At 33.2% G+C, this 17,675-nt stretch overlaps 1 protein-coding gene across 1 annotated transcript in view; it reads left to right on the top strand.

Annotated features, from left to right (window-relative positions):
- SGCZ (sarcoglycan zeta) overlaps positions 1–17,675 on the top strand; it is a 929,817-nt gene that overhangs the window by 504,661 nt on the left and 407,481 nt on the right. The gene's annotated exons all lie outside the window — the stretch shown is intronic.

Genomic DNA, 17,675 nt, shown 5'->3' with positions numbered 1-17,675 from the left:
TCTCTGGGTGACTTAATGAGTGTCCACTGGCTCAGCCTTAGTGCAAAACACTCTACCCTGACTGAGAGCAGCAGGTTTCTGAAGTTGAGGGTTATTTGGCTCTATTTATAGATTAGAATATAAAGTGTCATGTAGTAAACAATTATCTATATATGCACACATGTGTATATATATCTCTGATTTATATATACATATGCTGAATGCAGAAAACATGCAATTTGTTAGTAACAAGTTAGCTCAGTAATTAGCTACTTTTCAAGAAAATATTTTATCTAGTGCCAAATTTCTATAATTATATGATTTGGGTTATAATTAGAAATTATGCTTCTAAATTTTATACTTTTAATGAAATGAAATAACCTTTAATAAAATTCATAACCTATATATTTTCTCATTATCCCTTGACTCTTCATATAATATTGTAATTAGTTAAATTCAAAAGTTTAATATGAAGTTAAACTGTAGCAACTTTGGGTACCAGAAAATTTTGTCCAGCAATCTGCAGTGTCTTTCACTTTCCCAAGACCAATGCTTAATGAGATCATATTAGGAACTATGATGTACTTTTTGAGGGTCTTAATAATAATATCACTTAGAAACACATTTTATTAGGTTATTGGTGCTAAAACAATCAAGTCATATGACATTTCATTCTTGCAGGAAAAGGAACACGTCTATATTTTGTTTGACCTCTGGGAAGGTGATCATTGGAATGATGAGTAGTTATTAAATAGGAAGGGATACTTTTAGTCTTCAAAACTTTAAATGGCTAAATCTGAGATGTTGCCTTTTAAAATGAAGATAATACTCAGAAGCAAACTGAACAGTCTGCAAATACCAGAGTGGTTCAAACATATGCCTGAACTTTCTGATTGTGGATTCTAATATATAGGTAGGGAAGATTGACAGTGGAGGAAGAGAGAAAGTGATCAAGGATTCCAAAATCAGTAGTGAAAAGAGCAGATTTTGAGGAGTAAGGGAATAAGATGGCGAGACTCTTGTTTTTAATATAAAATAAGATTTTAGAGTTGAGGTGCTAAAGGTAAAGCTATTGAAGATATTGTAAGACGCAGAGTGTTGGATTTGTAGTGAATGTCTGTGGGAAGATGGAGATAATTGACAATGAGGAGGTAAAGAGATTCTCAAGCACATTTTAGAAGGATTTATTGGTGGATTTATTAGATTTAGTAAATATTACATATGGGACAAGATGAAAAGAAAAACATGAGCTAATTGTTGAATTCACTAAAGAATTATATAACCAGCAGAAACAGGGTATACCTGTCTTACCTGTAGGGATTGTACCTTGTATGTTATGTCAGAATTTAGCATGGGGAGTGGTATTCAGATGTCTTGTGAATGGAGGAGCTAATATATTTTTAAGATAAGTAATACAATTAAAAAGTATTATGTGCCTGGCACCATGCTGATTGCTTTACATGAATAGTCTCATTTAATCCTCTCAACAATCCAATGAGTTAGGCATGATTATTTTTGTCATTGTCTAGATAGGGAAACTGAAGTTTAGAGAGATTTGCAAACAGTCATTTCTAGTGAGTAGTAAAGCCAAAATTTGAATCCAAGCATTCTGACTCCAGGCCCTTTCTCCTAACCAGTGTCCTGGCCACTTTAAAAACTGAATGGAATGAATCCATATCTATTACCTATCCTTGGTATATAATGTTTTGTTATACCACATAAATGGAGGGGGGGATGCATTTCTAGATTTTAATCTCTAGTACTGATTACAGAACATCGGACAATTCTCCTAAACCCTATAGGTTGCTGTTTCCCCATACCTAACGTAAGACTACACTAAGCTCATTTCTAGCTAATGTTCTAATATTTTCTTTTTCCTTTTTCACTTTACCAATATTAAATTTCCAAATTATTGTCTACTATAACTGTTTGGGAAAAACATATCTTTTTTGTCTCTGGACTTTAACACTGTGTTTTAGAATATATCCAAAATATACCAATGATTCTGTGTGTTACTTGTGTTAAAGCTGCTGTATAATATGCAAGATAAAATGGGACAACACGACAACTCACAAAAGCAAATTCACAGTGCAGAAAAGGGAAGGCAGATGAGTGGGAGAAAGACTGAATAAAGAGAGGGTCATAATGATAAATCCTGAAAATAAAACCATCAGAAAAGAAACTTGGAAATGAGTATTTTTAGAACTAATTTCGAATATAACATAAGGTAATTTTTTGCCCCTTACAACAAATGTGAAGCAGCATTCTTTTTTGCTCTGTAATTATTTTTCCATGGATGTGTGAGAAGAGGCTTTGACATTCTTTAAGCTCAGGGAGGCTAATGCTTTAATGAACAGCTTGTTATCAGCTGGCTTTCACTTTGCCTTGCTTGCAATTCCCAGCCTTATTCAGTCAGAGGAGAATCTTTGCGATAAGTGTAAACATCTTTCATCCTGATACAGCCTCAATGCGTTAGTCCCTAAAGTTCTCATACTTGGTATTTAATTATCTGTTAATTAAATCACACAGTTTAGAGGGGTTTTAGATTAAAGGAATATTAAACGTCTGATTCACTTTTACAAATGTGTTACAGTGTCATCCCTTATACAATGAAGGCATTAATGGAAAATACATTTTAGAAAAATGAAATTTCCTGTAACCTGAAAAAGCATCCAAAATACAACTGCATTAATCAATTATTTATATAAAACCACTATTAATTGTCACATAAACTCTCTGGAGATTTAAGGTGAAACAAGAAACTGATACCTTAAAAATTTCCTCTGATATGGTATTGCTGTAGGAGACAAATTAGGTTTTAGCTTTTATTTTAATATTTATGTTTTCATCTTGGTTGCACAGATTTGAAGTACTCATGCTCCTCAGTTTATTAACTATTTTCTTTTTTGGTAATGCCTTTGTCTTGTTCTATTATATGTTCCCATCATTTCTAGGACTCTTCCCATTCCCATCACCTTTGTAGGTAATCACCTCAATGAATTTATGTCCTTAGATAGGCATACATCTTCAAAAACTATATAACATTGGTTTGTGTATGTATGTGTCTAATTTGTAATGTGTAAATTATATTGTGTTATATAGATTTCAGACTATTTCTTACTTTTATCTTTAAACTATAATCAAAATATCTACTCATGTTGCTATATGTAAGTTAAGGTCATTAAATCTGATCTCTGCATAGGATGCCATCTAATGATGCACCACATTCTACTTATTTAATCTTTTGGTGATGATACCTGGGTTGTATCCTACTCCACGCTGCCCCAACAAATGTCATGATATGTATCATCTTATATGTAATTTTCAACATGAGGTAAATTCTTTGGAATTTTGCTAGTGATGCTTGTTTCATGTACATTTACTGCTGTTTCTTCTACTGTCTTACATAGTTGTGATAAATTGTGTATTCCTTTAAGAGTTTATTTTCTAACTTTCTTTATTGTTCTAGGTTATTGCTCTGTGAAAAAAGCTCTTCACAAGATAGTTGTTCATACTCTGAAATGGCAAAATATCATTAATATCATCACTACCACCATAAAAAAATATCTCTAGCGTTTGCTATTACCTTATTTTTACACCCAAATCAGCTCTGACTGACCATTCTCTTTCCTGAAACATCTCTGGACATCAGTTTTCCTTGGGAGTTAGAGACTTTGTTTTTTTTTAGGCAAGACAAGTAATTTATTTTCCAAAGCACTGAAAGTTCTTTCTTTTTTATTCCTTGTCCTGGTTCATGTTGACGTGTATGTTAAATTCCTACTGTAAGGTAACTTTTAGAAATCATTTTTGTTTCTTTTCTCTTTGCATTAAATATTACATTTTGAATCTAAATTTGGGATGAATTTTGGAGAGGCAAACTGATATTTTTTTTTCTGGAGGGTATTGAACACATACTTCACTAACTAACCTAGCAATCTTCTTAAAGGCGACTTTTAGATGCAAAAAGAATAATTTATAAAAATCAGCTTGAGATTTTTCATTTAATTAAGCATAACTCTATAAGAAATTCTATATTGAAATGACAGTACGGTTTATTCAACTACAATTTACTGAGCCTGACACTCTGCTAAATGCTGGGGTGTTAAGTGTGAACAAGACAATCACAACCCTGTCCCCATGGAAATTTAGAATCTATCAGGGCAGACTGGAGGTAGCAAATCTTCAACAAAGTTGAAGTTGAGTTCTAGAATCAAATTTCCCATTCTGAAGACAAAAATATCTCTACTTATTAGGATTAAAGGATGATCAAGCCTTGAGGGACTGATTCATGACAGTTATAATGAGCAAAGACTGAAGTAAACTCTGGAGTGCTAATTAATTAATTTACATTTAATATCAATTGTAAGGAGAATCTGAATGTGCAAAATACCCCAGATCAATAGATTCTCTCCATGTATTAAAGGACAGTCAACATTTTAAAGAGCGCTTTTGTAAGAATAGAATAAAAGAAAACTTAACTTATACCATTTTATAGGTTTCTCAGTTAAAATAGGTTCATCAAGATAGCCTTGCCCTTGGAACCAAGGTCATCAATATTGGCCAAAGTTCTCTTTTGCCCTCACTGTGCTGAATATGCACTAAGCATAATATATTTACCCTCTGCCTGTTTTTTCTTTCTGTGTGTTATATTTCATCAATTTTCTAACACACTTTCTCCAAATATTAATATCTGTAGATTTTTTCTGTTTTGTAATCAATGGCATCTTATAATTTCTATCAGCCAGGCAGCAGTCACAATATAGTTGTCATTGCCAACAAATGTGCAGATTTGGTCATAACTGTTCAATTGCATGATGTGTGTTAATGATGAGATTAGAAATTAATTGCTATTTAAAATATCCTCAAAAAGATTAACACTGATTTTACATTAAAACAAACAAAATATTGTGTACACAGAAAGGCAACAAAATAGAGCTGCCTGATAGGATAAAAATCCACATCTAAATTTGCCTCTAATAGCCCTTTCAACAAGTATAAAATAAAGATTCAAAGCAGTTAAGAAAGCATTGTGTCAGAGATCAATTGACTGCATTTTTGCTTTCTTGGTGAGACATAATATAATGTCATGTGTTGCAATCAATGCTGGCTAAGATTGGATGAAAACCTCAGAGCTTAACATGTTGTGCAGCCTGGATTTGCCTAGAGTAGGTGTTTGAACTGAGGCATTAGGGAAGAATTTCTGGAAACTTCTGGAAATAAGAGTAAAACTTTGCATATATATATGCACTTACTTCCTTGAGGAAATGGGTGGGTCAGAGGTTTCATAAGATTCTCAAAGTTTAGAACTGCAGACCTATAGCCACATGCTGACTGCTGTCATGGACAACTTTCTTAAGTCTATTGTTTACAGTTATTATTTAGGGTGGTGTTTAGTGTTTCTACTCATATTCTCAGTTGATAATCATGCCCCACCTCCTACAAGTGTTTAGGAAACACCCCTTTGTATACCCCTATATGCTGACAGTATATATCTTCAAAATACTAAGATATTGAATTAATCTTTTTTCTTGTAATGAAAGTGTAATTATTAAGGAATAAAATTATTGTAGGCATTTTAACATACTAGAGTATTCAATCAATGGCTGTTTCAATTATTTTGCCAGTTAGCAGTCGAAGAATATTTATTTACAAAGAAAACATGGAAATCACAGTCGACTCAGTATAGGTAACCTTTACCACAATACCTGTGTCTGCTTAATTGTTTATAATCCATTTTACTATGCCTGAATTGTATAAACAGAAAAAATCAGTTTTGGAGCCACAATTGCAACTTAACTGCCCTGCTTTAAAGTTTTACAGGTAGCTCTGGGGATATTTTGACTATCACTCCATGGTCTCTCCTGGGTGAAAACCAATCATAGCAAATTTTCTTTCCATCAGGGTTGGGGATCGTTATTTGTTTCTGTATCTGAGACATCACACCTAGTGAGATCAGAAGATTGAAGAGTTCTTGTCCCAGGTGATACTCCATTAGGGAATGAAACACTTGCCATAATTAACTAACTTTAAACTCTGAAAGAATTTAGGTAATTTTTTTCGAGATAGGAATAAAATAATTCCCATAATTTAGGCATAGTTTTAAAATAAGCTTTGTTCAGTTTATCGCAAATGACAATAAACCAAAGTTCAAACTCTCTGTATTAGATAGCAATGTATATTTTTGCCAAAAGCAGTTACTTTATTCATATGTGCTATAAAGACACTTGGTAAAGACCAGATGAAAATATGCCTGAAAATTTTATTGTATGTGTGTGACCAGAACGGCTTAATATTAAAAAATAAGTTAAAATGATGTTCCCATGTAGCTCCTCTTGATGTGTATGTGAGTGTGTGCATAAAATAAATTTCTCTGACAATAGTCCTAGTCATATCAATGGGACCATCTCGGCAGATATGTTAAATATAAATCACCTTTTTTCATAGATGCTTCATAAGGAATATCTTTAATTATGCTTCCCTCCCAGCTCATTTGATCGTTTCCCATCCATTGTTTTAGTCGAAGATATATCTTTAACTTAATGATTTAAGTTTTTGAGATTCATAAAAATTAGTCATTCTGCTATAATATCAATTTAAGTATATAATTTAAGTATCAAAAAAAAATTAGTAGATAGATGCAGCCAGGATTTCATTGTTCTTAATTATACTTTGTCACAAGAAATTCCTAAGAATAATAAGATACATTGTTGATATTTTTAAGGGATTTAAAAATAAGACTAGAAATTAAGTTTTCAACAAATTGATAATGAGTAAAAAAATTTTTCTAACCTTTTATGTGTAAATTATGGAAATGTAATAAACAAAATATTTGACAGAAACACGAGAACATATGTGTGGAAGCTAAATTAGTGGTTTATTTTCTCACGAAATAATTTTAAAGGCCTCTCTTAGGATAACATTTTTGTTTTGTTTTCTTATGCTAACTTGGACTTCTGATTTTACCTCCATTATAATTACAATAAAAATTATTCCCACTCACATTTCAACTTGTCCACTATTGCTATTTTGTCCTTCTATATGTGGGCATGATTTTTAAGAATGGTGTTTCAATTGACCAACATAAATCATGTTCTTTTTTTAAATTAATTTTTACTGGAGTATAGTTGATTTACATTGTTGTATTAGTTTCTGCTGTACAGCAAAGTCAATCAGTTATACATCTATCCACTCTTTTTTAGATTACTTTCCCATATAGGTCATTACAGATTATTGAGTAGAGTTCCCTGTGCTATACAATAGGTTCTTATTAGTTATCTATTTTATATATAGTAGTGTATATATGTCAATCCCAATCTAATAATTTATAGAAATATTTTCACTATAGTAATCAATTATTCCCCTTTTAGGGGATATTATTCATACTTGTGATGTTTAAGTTTAGCTCACCCTTTCCAAGAGGCACTTGTGCTTATTTATATATAAATATTTTGGTTCTGTTTGGTATTGCCTGTCTTCCGCTATCATGCAAATTGGATCACTAAACATAGGAATTAAGCAACTCTCCCAGTTTTCCAAATGGTATCTTCCTCTTTTGTTTCCTTTCTGTTATATCTTATTCACAACTCATTTGGCCATTCATTAACTGACATAATTTATAGATTCTCTGCCACCTAACGATATTTATGAACACTTCTGGCTTTTTTAAAACTAAGATAAATACTGCAACATTCTGTTTAAAATGCACACAACAACATGAGTATTTGTTTCTTCTGTATTTTTCAGATGAAGATCATTCAATCACTCAGCAAATACTGAGAATCTCAACCAGTATCATATACTATTTCAGATAGGGTTCATCCATCACTGAAGAAAAAGACATTCTATTATGTAGGAGCTTAAGTATCAGTGAAGAGACAGACAATAAAATAATAAATAGGTAAATTTATAGTATATTAAAAAGTGATACCTATAATAAGACTCATATTATCTTCTTGATTCTTTCACATATTTCTCTCATAGATGTAGGTAGAATTCTAAGCTTATCTTTGCCTGGAATATTGTCCATAATGCCTTCGTAATCTGAAATACTTTGAGTTTAGTGTTTACATCACATACATAACTGTAAATCTTGTGACACTAACACAGTGTCTGGCCTATCATATGTATATGATCACAAATGCACAAACCCATATTCCATGAATAAGTGTTTGAAGGGACTTTTGAAATTGTGGAACTATTCAAACAAGGAGGAGAAACTACTTGAAGGTAAGATGCATGAATGATTTTCAGACCATAACATAATTCTTCCTCTGAAAACATTTAATGCACTTGCTGCAGTATCTTCTACACACATGAGGTGGTCAAAAATAACCTTTATGGGAACTCATAGACTTAGAAATGGCTTAGAAATGTTTGTGGGGCTTTTGTTCCATTTCCAAACTGATTTTCTAGTCTAAAATCTTCCTTTAAAAGTAAGTGGATTCACCGTAGTCTGGTTCATTAAACTTTTTTTCTAACTTTATTCTTTATCCTTTCATCGCTGGACTTTCTTGGGTAATTCTCTCAGTGTCCTGCGTAGGAGATAGGTGGTGTTGTCATAACACCCAGTCTCCTCGCATTCTTCTCCTTGGTGCCTTCTGCACCCATGTCGCTCGCTCTTTAACAAAGCCAGGATAATACAGCAGATGGGGATTCTCTTTAGTTATGTTTCTGTTGTATTAATGGTTATCTTCTGCCTAGATCTGGAAGAACTGACAGTGATTACACAGTTTCATGCTGCAAATATGAGCAGGTGCAGCTGTAAATAGTCCCTGATCAACAATTTCATTTAAATATTATAACAGATTTCTGTAGGGCAGATTACTCGCACTGGTAAGTAGGTGTACTTTTGTATATAATACAATTCACTAAATCTAGAATTTAATTATGTTAGCAATAGCAAAGCCCTGAGTGTGCTAAAAAATTTCCAAATATATTGGCCCTTCTATCAAAATAACTACTGCAGGGGCTTCCCTGGTGGCGCAGTGGTTGAGAATCTGCCTGCTAATGCGGGGGACACGGGTTCGAGCCCTGGTCTGGGAGGATCCCACATGCCGTGGAGCAACTGGGCCCGTGAGCCACAATTGCTGAGCCTGCGCGTCTGGAGCCTGTGCTCTGCAACAAGAGGGGCCGCGATAATGAGAGGCCCGCGCACCGCGATGAAGAATGGCCCCCACTTGCCGCAACTAGAGAAAGCCCTCGCACAGAAACGAAGACCTAACATAGCAATCAATCAATGAATGAATCAATAAATAAATCTTTAAAAAAAAAAAAAAAACTACTGCAAAACGAATGAATTATTATTTGAAATATTACTTATGGAGCGAAATTGTAAATTATCTCTCATAGTCCTATTTCTGGGGGTCATGTGTTAATGGAATAAGAAAGAAATAATTGTTTTAATTTTAACATGTAATTTGTATTTTTTCAATATTAACTTTATACATACTAAAGCTTCTAAATGAAGTAAAACGTTTGGAGATTTTTGAGAAATGTTACATTTAAGATCTTTCAATATTTGTTAGGAGCAGAATATGTTAAAAGAAAAAACTCAGGTTCCAAATATATAATTTGATGTAGATTGAAAATAAATTTGTAATCAAGTAAAAATGTTTTCAATTTAATTCATAAGATGTGGTCATCAACTAAGCAAATTCACAGTTTATTTTTAGAGCTGCAGACTGTAGAAGAGAAGGTTTAATTTTGCTTTCCCCTCTTCAGTTGTCTTGTTTGTTTGTATCTCGTGGCCTCTTTACTACTGTTGCAAATTTAAGTTTGTTTCTTTTCTCTTTTCGTGGCTGTACCACACGGCTTGCGGGATCTTAGTTCCCAACTATGGATGGAACCCGGGACCCTGCAGTGGAAGCGCAGAGTCCTAACCACTGGACCGCCAGGGAAGTCCCTGTAGATATTTTTAATAAAATAAACTAGTAGTAGAATTAATAGATAAAATATATGCCCAATTTTTCACTTTTAATATCCATTTCAAAATTGCTCTTAAGAAAACTGTCAATTATCTTCCCAGCAGTAGTCAAATATTATTTTATGTTAACATTAAAATGAACTATTGCAATAGCTTTAACAATTGAAACAAGGAAATTTACTCTGCTTGCTTTTTAAAAAAATATTTGATAAAATAGATTTTTCTGTAAGTTAGAAAAAGAGCCTTAGGGAAAAATGCTTAATATTTCAAGTCTTACTCTTATAATCAAATTTTTATTAAGGTTTTAAAATCACATTCATAACCATTTCAAAATAAAGTGTACAAATCTTGGAAATAGACTATTTTTTAAAAGTAGAGAATGCCAGGGACGGGGGCGTTGTTTTGTTTTTAAGTGTGACTGTGTAATCCTGTATCAAAAATAATTACTGAAGATCTTGTGAGGTGCATTATGAAGACAATTACAATTCATAGGCTTGGTTTAAAGGTGTTACTAACGATGTGCTGCCTTCTCCCTCCTGTTGGTGGTGCAGCCACATGGAAGTATCACCTCACTCTCTTTTGCTGTGTCGTCTTCTTGTTGGGCATCAGACCTTGATCATCTCTTTGAATTCACTAATGTTTGTCATAATCAAACCCATGCATTAAAATATAGGTTGCTATTCCAAACTGCTTTCTTGAGCTGTTCTACACCACCATATATGCAATCTCAGATACCACAACATGTCTAAACCTGAACTTCCTATATTACCCCAGATCTGCTTCATCTTTCAGGGGTCCCTTCTCCTAATTAATAGTCCAGGACCTCCAGAAACTGAAAATCTGATGTCATCCCATCTCCCTGCACCTCACTCCTCCCATAATATGACTTACTGACTACATCTATTGATGACCAAATTTTATCAATTCCACTTTAATAACACCTTTCCTATCAGATCTCTTCTCTCTCACCCTGTTGCTCCTGATTTAGTTTCTGATTTCATTTTGTTTTATTTATTGTGTGTGTGTGTATATGTGTGTTTAAAAATACATTGTATTCTTGAAGCAGAGAGCAAATGACTTATGAAGAAAGATGAAATGACGTTTAAAAAGTGATGGGTACTTAACTGGATTTGTAAAATTCTATTGATAATCACTAGTTATCCTTCTAGTAATACACAGGATTCACTTCAACAGAACCAAAACTGCCATGGAGAAATTGCTTCTTATAAGCCATCTAGGACTTTAGATTGTAGTAAAAGTTTATGATTTTGTATCAGGGCTTGTGAGATGCATTTGAGATTGATTGGATATTGATTCAGAGTAACTGGCCTGTATAGCCGGATACAAATGAAATGTGTCTCACCTGGATTACAGCAGTAGCCTCTGAGTTTCTGATTTTATTATCTCTCAAATGAATTTTTGAAATAACCTTCTAATTGTTCTCTGTTTTTTAGAGTCCTGTACCTTCTGCCTGTTCCTTGTAAACATTTCTTTGCTGCTCCAAGCAGATTGATTTTTCTTTCATTTGTTGATGTATTATATGTTATACATATCTCTGTCATAGTGCTTGTAACATAATACAGTAATTAATCATTATATTATCCTCCCTATAGCCTGAAAGCAGGAGTGGATTTAAGACTGCTTAATCAGTTCTAAATATATAATATAAAATAATAGTCAATGAAGTGTTTGGAGGACAAGAATAATTTTCTCTATCAATTGTCCAGATGAGTTTTTATACAGAACCACTAGGTCAGACGGATGAAAGTTCAGTGTGGATGTTAAAGTCCTGGTTGAAAAGAAACATCCAGTTTATAAGAAGTAATTAATAGAAATATGGGTTTCTGTAATTTCTCTTTTAGACTACCATATTGAGGCTGAATATCTACAAGGTTAATTACTGTAACAGCTAAACCCAAGCCTTGCTGCTATAAATTCTAGTACAGTGGTTTGGGGAGGTAAACTAGGTAAATGCTTTTTACTTTAATGAATGCTCTGATAATTGTTTAGTGAATATTCATTGGTAGTATCACTTTGTTAACTTGCCAGTTTTTTTTTTTAATTTATCTTTTTATTGAAGTGTAGTTGATTTACAATGTTGTGTTAATTTCTGCTGTACAGCAAAGTGACTCAGTTATATGCATTCTTTTTTATATTCTTTTCCATTATGGTTTATCCCAGGATATTGAATATAGTTCCCTGTGCTACACAGTAGGACCTTGTTGTTTATCCATTCTGTATGTAATAGCTTGCATCTACTAACCCCAAACTCCCAGTCCATCCCTCCCCTACATGCCCTCCCCCTTGGCAACCACAAGTCTGTTCTCTATGACTGTGAGACTGTTTCTGTTTCGTAGGTAGGTTAATTTGTGCCATATTTTAGATTCCACATATAAGTGATATCATATGGTATTTGTCTTTCTCTTTCTGACTTACTTCACTTAATACGATAATCTCTAGTTGCATCCATGTTGCTGAAAATGACATTATTCCATTCATTTTTATGGCTAAGGAATATTCCATTGTATATATGTACCACATCTACTTTATCCATTCATCTGTCGATGAACATTTAGGTTACTTCCATGTCTTGGCTGATGGCATAATGCCCCAGCCCATCAGATAATGTCAGCTCTTAAAAATGGGTGTGGCCTTACTGAAGCATGACAGTGAATAGCAATGCTATTCACTATAGATATGGGTTACCCAAAGTATGTTATAAGTTCAGATTTTCATATAATAGGGTTCTGCCAGTACCATAAACTATGAGATTAAAAAGGTTAAAAGTTGTTAATTTAGAAAAATTAACTGCCTTTTCATTTTTAGTTGTACTTTAAAATGTGCCGTAATAGCTCAAGCTAAACTTTCAACTGTGTCCAATTCTCAACAGTAATTAAGAAATATTTTGTATCCTTCTTACTGTATAATTAGAAATGTCTGCCCAAAACACCACATAACATCTAGAAACTTTCCTTTTATTCCTATGAATTTATTATTTTAATTGTTCTTGATATAAATAACTGCTTTTTCAGAGAAGATAAAAATAGCCCACAGCATAAATATTATTTGAAGCTTCAGTTTTCCTTCTGTAACAGTATCAATTTCATAATATTTAAACTTAAGTTCAATTAATATAGTTCAAATAATTTCTAAAAGAAATGAATCTCATGATACAGTCAAGATGGTGAAGACTTGCCCCACAGATTTCAAATTAATCGCTTTTAACAATTATAAATCATAATTCATTATACATGCCAATACATAGACAAAGTTTGGACCTACGGTTAGAAATTTAATTACATTGGAAGTACCACTGCGTATTTAAACAGATGACCAGCCATTACAGCCCGCATAGATGACAGAGCACCCTCCTCCACATGTGTGTTCATTGAAGGCTGTGCTATCTATTGAAATGACAAGGACCAGCTGCCAACAGGGTATGAAGGACTATTGGATTATTTTTCTTTTTAAAGGGAATACTTCCTTGCAATAACTTAAGATGTGATGTGGTTTGTTAACTTTTTTTTTTTTATTGTTGCAACCTTATAATTTCTCCTTTAATGGCAATCAAGTTTAAAAAATGTACAGTTCAACTTATCCATACTATTCCTTTATAAAAGGCAGATTTCAGGTAGGCTTCTAAATGCATGCATAATATAGAGGCTAATGATAACACAATACAGTATTCTCCATTGTGTTATCATTAACTTTTTTTTTTTAAAGGTAGCTGAAAAAATTGCAACCTGGACCCCACTCTTGATCAACTGGTTAAGCCCATGAAGACAATGGGTTAATTTTGAAATCAAAGACATTTTTGTTGCTTAGGAAATTTATCTGTAAATTCCATGTTTACAATAATAAGCATGAAACTTCATTATAACTAAAACTTAGATTTCATTAAAGAGGAGAGTTTTGGAATTGTGATTGGCCACCAAAATAAAGTTTAAGACTCATCACATGAGTTTTGCAAACAACTGCTTTAACAGCAACAACAAATAAATCGCCTCATTTATTTCTTGGAAGACTTAACCCAGTTACAACAGAAATATCCCCATGTTTGCAGAATGTATGCTCTGAGAATCTTAGGTAGCAAACCTCCAGCAGCTCCAAGAGCATCAGCCAGCTACAAGGTCCCAAAGCTCTTTTAGCCACAGTCAGTGAGGGAGAGTACAAAAATATTTATTAACTACTTTTAAGTTATATGAAATGTGATTTAACAAACCTAAATGTGTCTGTATGTAACTGTGTTATCCTGACTTTTTTCAAGACTTTATTTTTCAGAGCAGTTTTAGATTAAAAACAAAAATGAGAGGAGTTATAGAGATTTCCCACAAGCCCTTTGCCTCCCCGATGTGTTGCGTCCCCTATTCTCAACATCACTCACCAGAATGGTACATTTTTATGAAGAGTGAACCTACACTGACATATTATCACTCAAAGGTAATAATTTTCCTTAAGTTTCACTCTTGTTTATTGTGCATTCTATGGGTTTGACAAATGTATAATGACATATATCCATCATTATAATATCATACAGAGTATTTTCACTGCCCTAAAAATCCACTCTGCCTATTCATCTCTCCCCCACTCCCACTCCTGGCAACCACTGATCTTCTTAGTGTCTCTATAGTTTTGCCTTTTTTAGAATACCATATAGTTGGAATCATACAGCCTTTTCATACTGGCTTCTTTCACTTAGAAATATGCATTTAGGTTTCCTCCCTATCTTTTCATGACTTGATAGCTTATTTCTTTTTAGTGCTGAATAATATTCCATTGTCTGGATATACCACGGTTTATCCATTCACCTATTGAAGGACATCCTGGTGTGTTCCAGATTTTGACAATTATGAATAAAGCTGCTTTAAACATCCCTCTTCAGGTTTTTGTGTGGACATAAGTTTTCAACTGCTTGAGTAAATACCAAGGACCATGATTGCTAAGTAATGTGGAAAGAATAGGTTTAGTTTTGTAAGTAACTGCCAAACTATCTTCTAAAATGGCTGTGCCATTTTGCATTCCCACCAGCAACATATGAGAGTTCCTGCTTCTCCACTTCATCTCTACAGTGTGAGGTCAGTGTTCCAGATTTTGGTCATTCTAATAGATGTGTAATGTTATCTCGTTGTTTTAATTTGCATTTCCCTGATGACATATGATTTGGAATCTGAATATTTTCATTTGCAATCTGAGTATCTTCTTAGGTGTGGTTTCTGGTAAGATCATTGACCTATTTTTTAATCAGTTTTTTTGTTGTTGTTGAGTTTTAAGAGTTCTTTGTATATTTGGGGTAACAGTTCTTTATCAGATGTATCTTTGCAAATATTTACTGCCAGTGGCTTTTCTCCTAATTCTTTTGATAGTGTCTTTCACAGACTTTTAAATTTTAATGAAGTCCAGCGTGTCAGTTATTTCTTTCATGGATCTCATTTTTGGTGTTATATCTAAAAAGTCATTGCCATACCCAAGGCCATTTAGATTTTCTCCTGTTATCTTCTAGGAGTTTTATAGTTTTGCATTTTACATTTAGGTCTATGATGCATTTTGTGTAGCTTTTTCTAAGGGGTATAAGGTCTGTATTTAGATTCTTTTTGTTTTCCATGTGGATGTGCTGTTGTTTCAGCACCATTTATTGAAGAGACTGTTTTTGCTCCATCGTATTGCTTTTACTCCTTTGTCAAATACCAGTTGACTTTATTTATGAGAGTCTATTTTGGGGCTGTCTGTTTTATTCCATTGACCTATTTTTCTCTTCTTTAGCCAATAACACACTGTCTTGATTACGGTAGCTTTGTAATAACTCTTGAAGTTGAGTAGCATCAGTCCTCCAACTTTGTTCTTCAGTATTGTGTTGGCTATTCTGGGACTTCTGCTTCTCCATGTAAACTTTAGAATCAGTTTGCCAATAGCCCATAAAATAACTTGCTGGGCTTTTTATTGTAATCGCATTGACTCTATAGATCGAGTTGGGAAGAACTGACGTCTTCACCATACTGAATCTTCCTCTCCATCCATATGGAATATCTCTCCATTTATTTAGTTTTTCTTTGATTTCATTCATCAGAGTTTTGTAGTTTTCCTCATTATATCTTGTAAATATTTTGTTAGATTTACACCTAAGTGTTTCATTTTGGGGAATGCAAATGTAAATGATATTACATTTTAAATTTCACATTTCTCTTGTTCATTGTTGATATAAAGAGAAGCAATTGATTTTTGCATATTAACTTTGTATCCTGCAAACTTGCTAAAATCACTTACTAGTTCTAGAAGATTTTTTTGTTGAATCTTTTGGATTTTCTCCATAGACAGTCATGTCATCTGAGAATAGACAGTTGTATGTATTCCTTCCCAGTCTGTATACCTTTTGTTTCCTTTCCTTTCCTCATTGAATTAACAAGGACTTCTAGTACAATGTTGAAAAGGAGTGGTGAGAGGAACATCCTTGTTTGTTTTTTATCTTAGTGAGTAAACTTTTAATTTCTCCTGAGGAAGTTCTCCCCTATTCCTAGTTTACTGAGTTTTTTTTTTTTTTTTATCACAAATGGGTGTTAGATTTTGTCAAATACTTTTTCTGCATCTATTAATATCATCACATGATAGATCTCATTTAACCTGTTGATATGATAGATTACATTATTATTATTAATATTTCTAATTTGAACAAGCCTTGCATAGCTGGGAGAAATCCCACTTGGTTGTGGTATATAATTCTTTTTATACTTTTTCAGGGTTTTTTTCTAATATTTTGTTGAGGATTTTTGCGTCATGAGAAGTATTGGTCTGTACTTTCTTGTAGTATCTTTGTCTGTTTTGGTGTTAGTATGATAATTGGCCTCGCAGATTGAGTTGGGAAGTATTCTTTCTGCTGCTATATTCTGAAAGAGACTTTAGAGAATCAGTATGATTTCTTCTTTAAATGTTTGGTAGAATTGACCAGTGAACCCTTTGGGCCTGGGGCTTTCTGTTTGGGAAGTTTATTAATTGTGATTTAATTTCCTTAATAGATAGAAAGCGATTCAGATTGTCTAGTTCTACTTGTGTGAGTTTTGGCAAATAGTTTTTTTTCAAGGAATTTGTCCATTTCATCTAAGTTATCAAATTTATGGGCATAGAGTTGATCATAATGTTTCTTGACTATTTGTTTAACGTCCGTAGGATCTGTAGTGATGGCCCCTCTTTTGTTTCTGATATTAGTAATTTGTGTCTTCTCTCTTTTTTTCCTAGTTAGTCTGGCTAGAGTCTTATCAGTTTTATTGATTTTTTCAAAGAACCAGCTTTTAGTTTCCTTGATGTTCTCTTTTGATTCCTACTTTCAACTTCACTGATTTCTGCTCTTATTTTTATTATTTCTTTTCTTCTGCTTAGTTTGAATTTAGTTTTCTTTTTATACTTTCCTAAGATAGAAGCTTAGTTTATTGATTTTAGATATTTTTTCATTTCTAATATATGCGTTCACTTCTATGAATTTCCATCTAATCACTGCTTTCTCTGCGTTTCGTAAATTTTGATAAGTTGTGTTTTCATTTTCATTTAGTTCTAAGCATTTAAAAACGTTCCTGTCTATTAGGTCTATTTGGTCTAAGGTATAGTTCAAGTCCAATATTTCCTTATTGGTTTCTTGTCTGGATGATCTTACCAATGTTGAAAGTAGGGTATTGAAGTTTTCTACTATTACTGCATTGTCATTTATTTCTCCCTCCATATATGTTACTATTTTATTAATATACTTAGGTGCTCCAGTGTTGGGTGCATATATATTTATGATTGTTAT

This window comes from Balaenoptera borealis (genome assembly GCF_965194805.1).
Source record: "Balaenoptera borealis genome assembly, chromosome: 21".
NCBI lineage: Eukaryota > Metazoa > Chordata > Mammalia > Artiodactyla > Balaenopteridae > Balaenoptera > Balaenoptera borealis.
The sequence above is the reverse complement of the archived record's forward strand: the minus strand, read 5'-3'. Positions and strand labels throughout refer to the sequence as shown.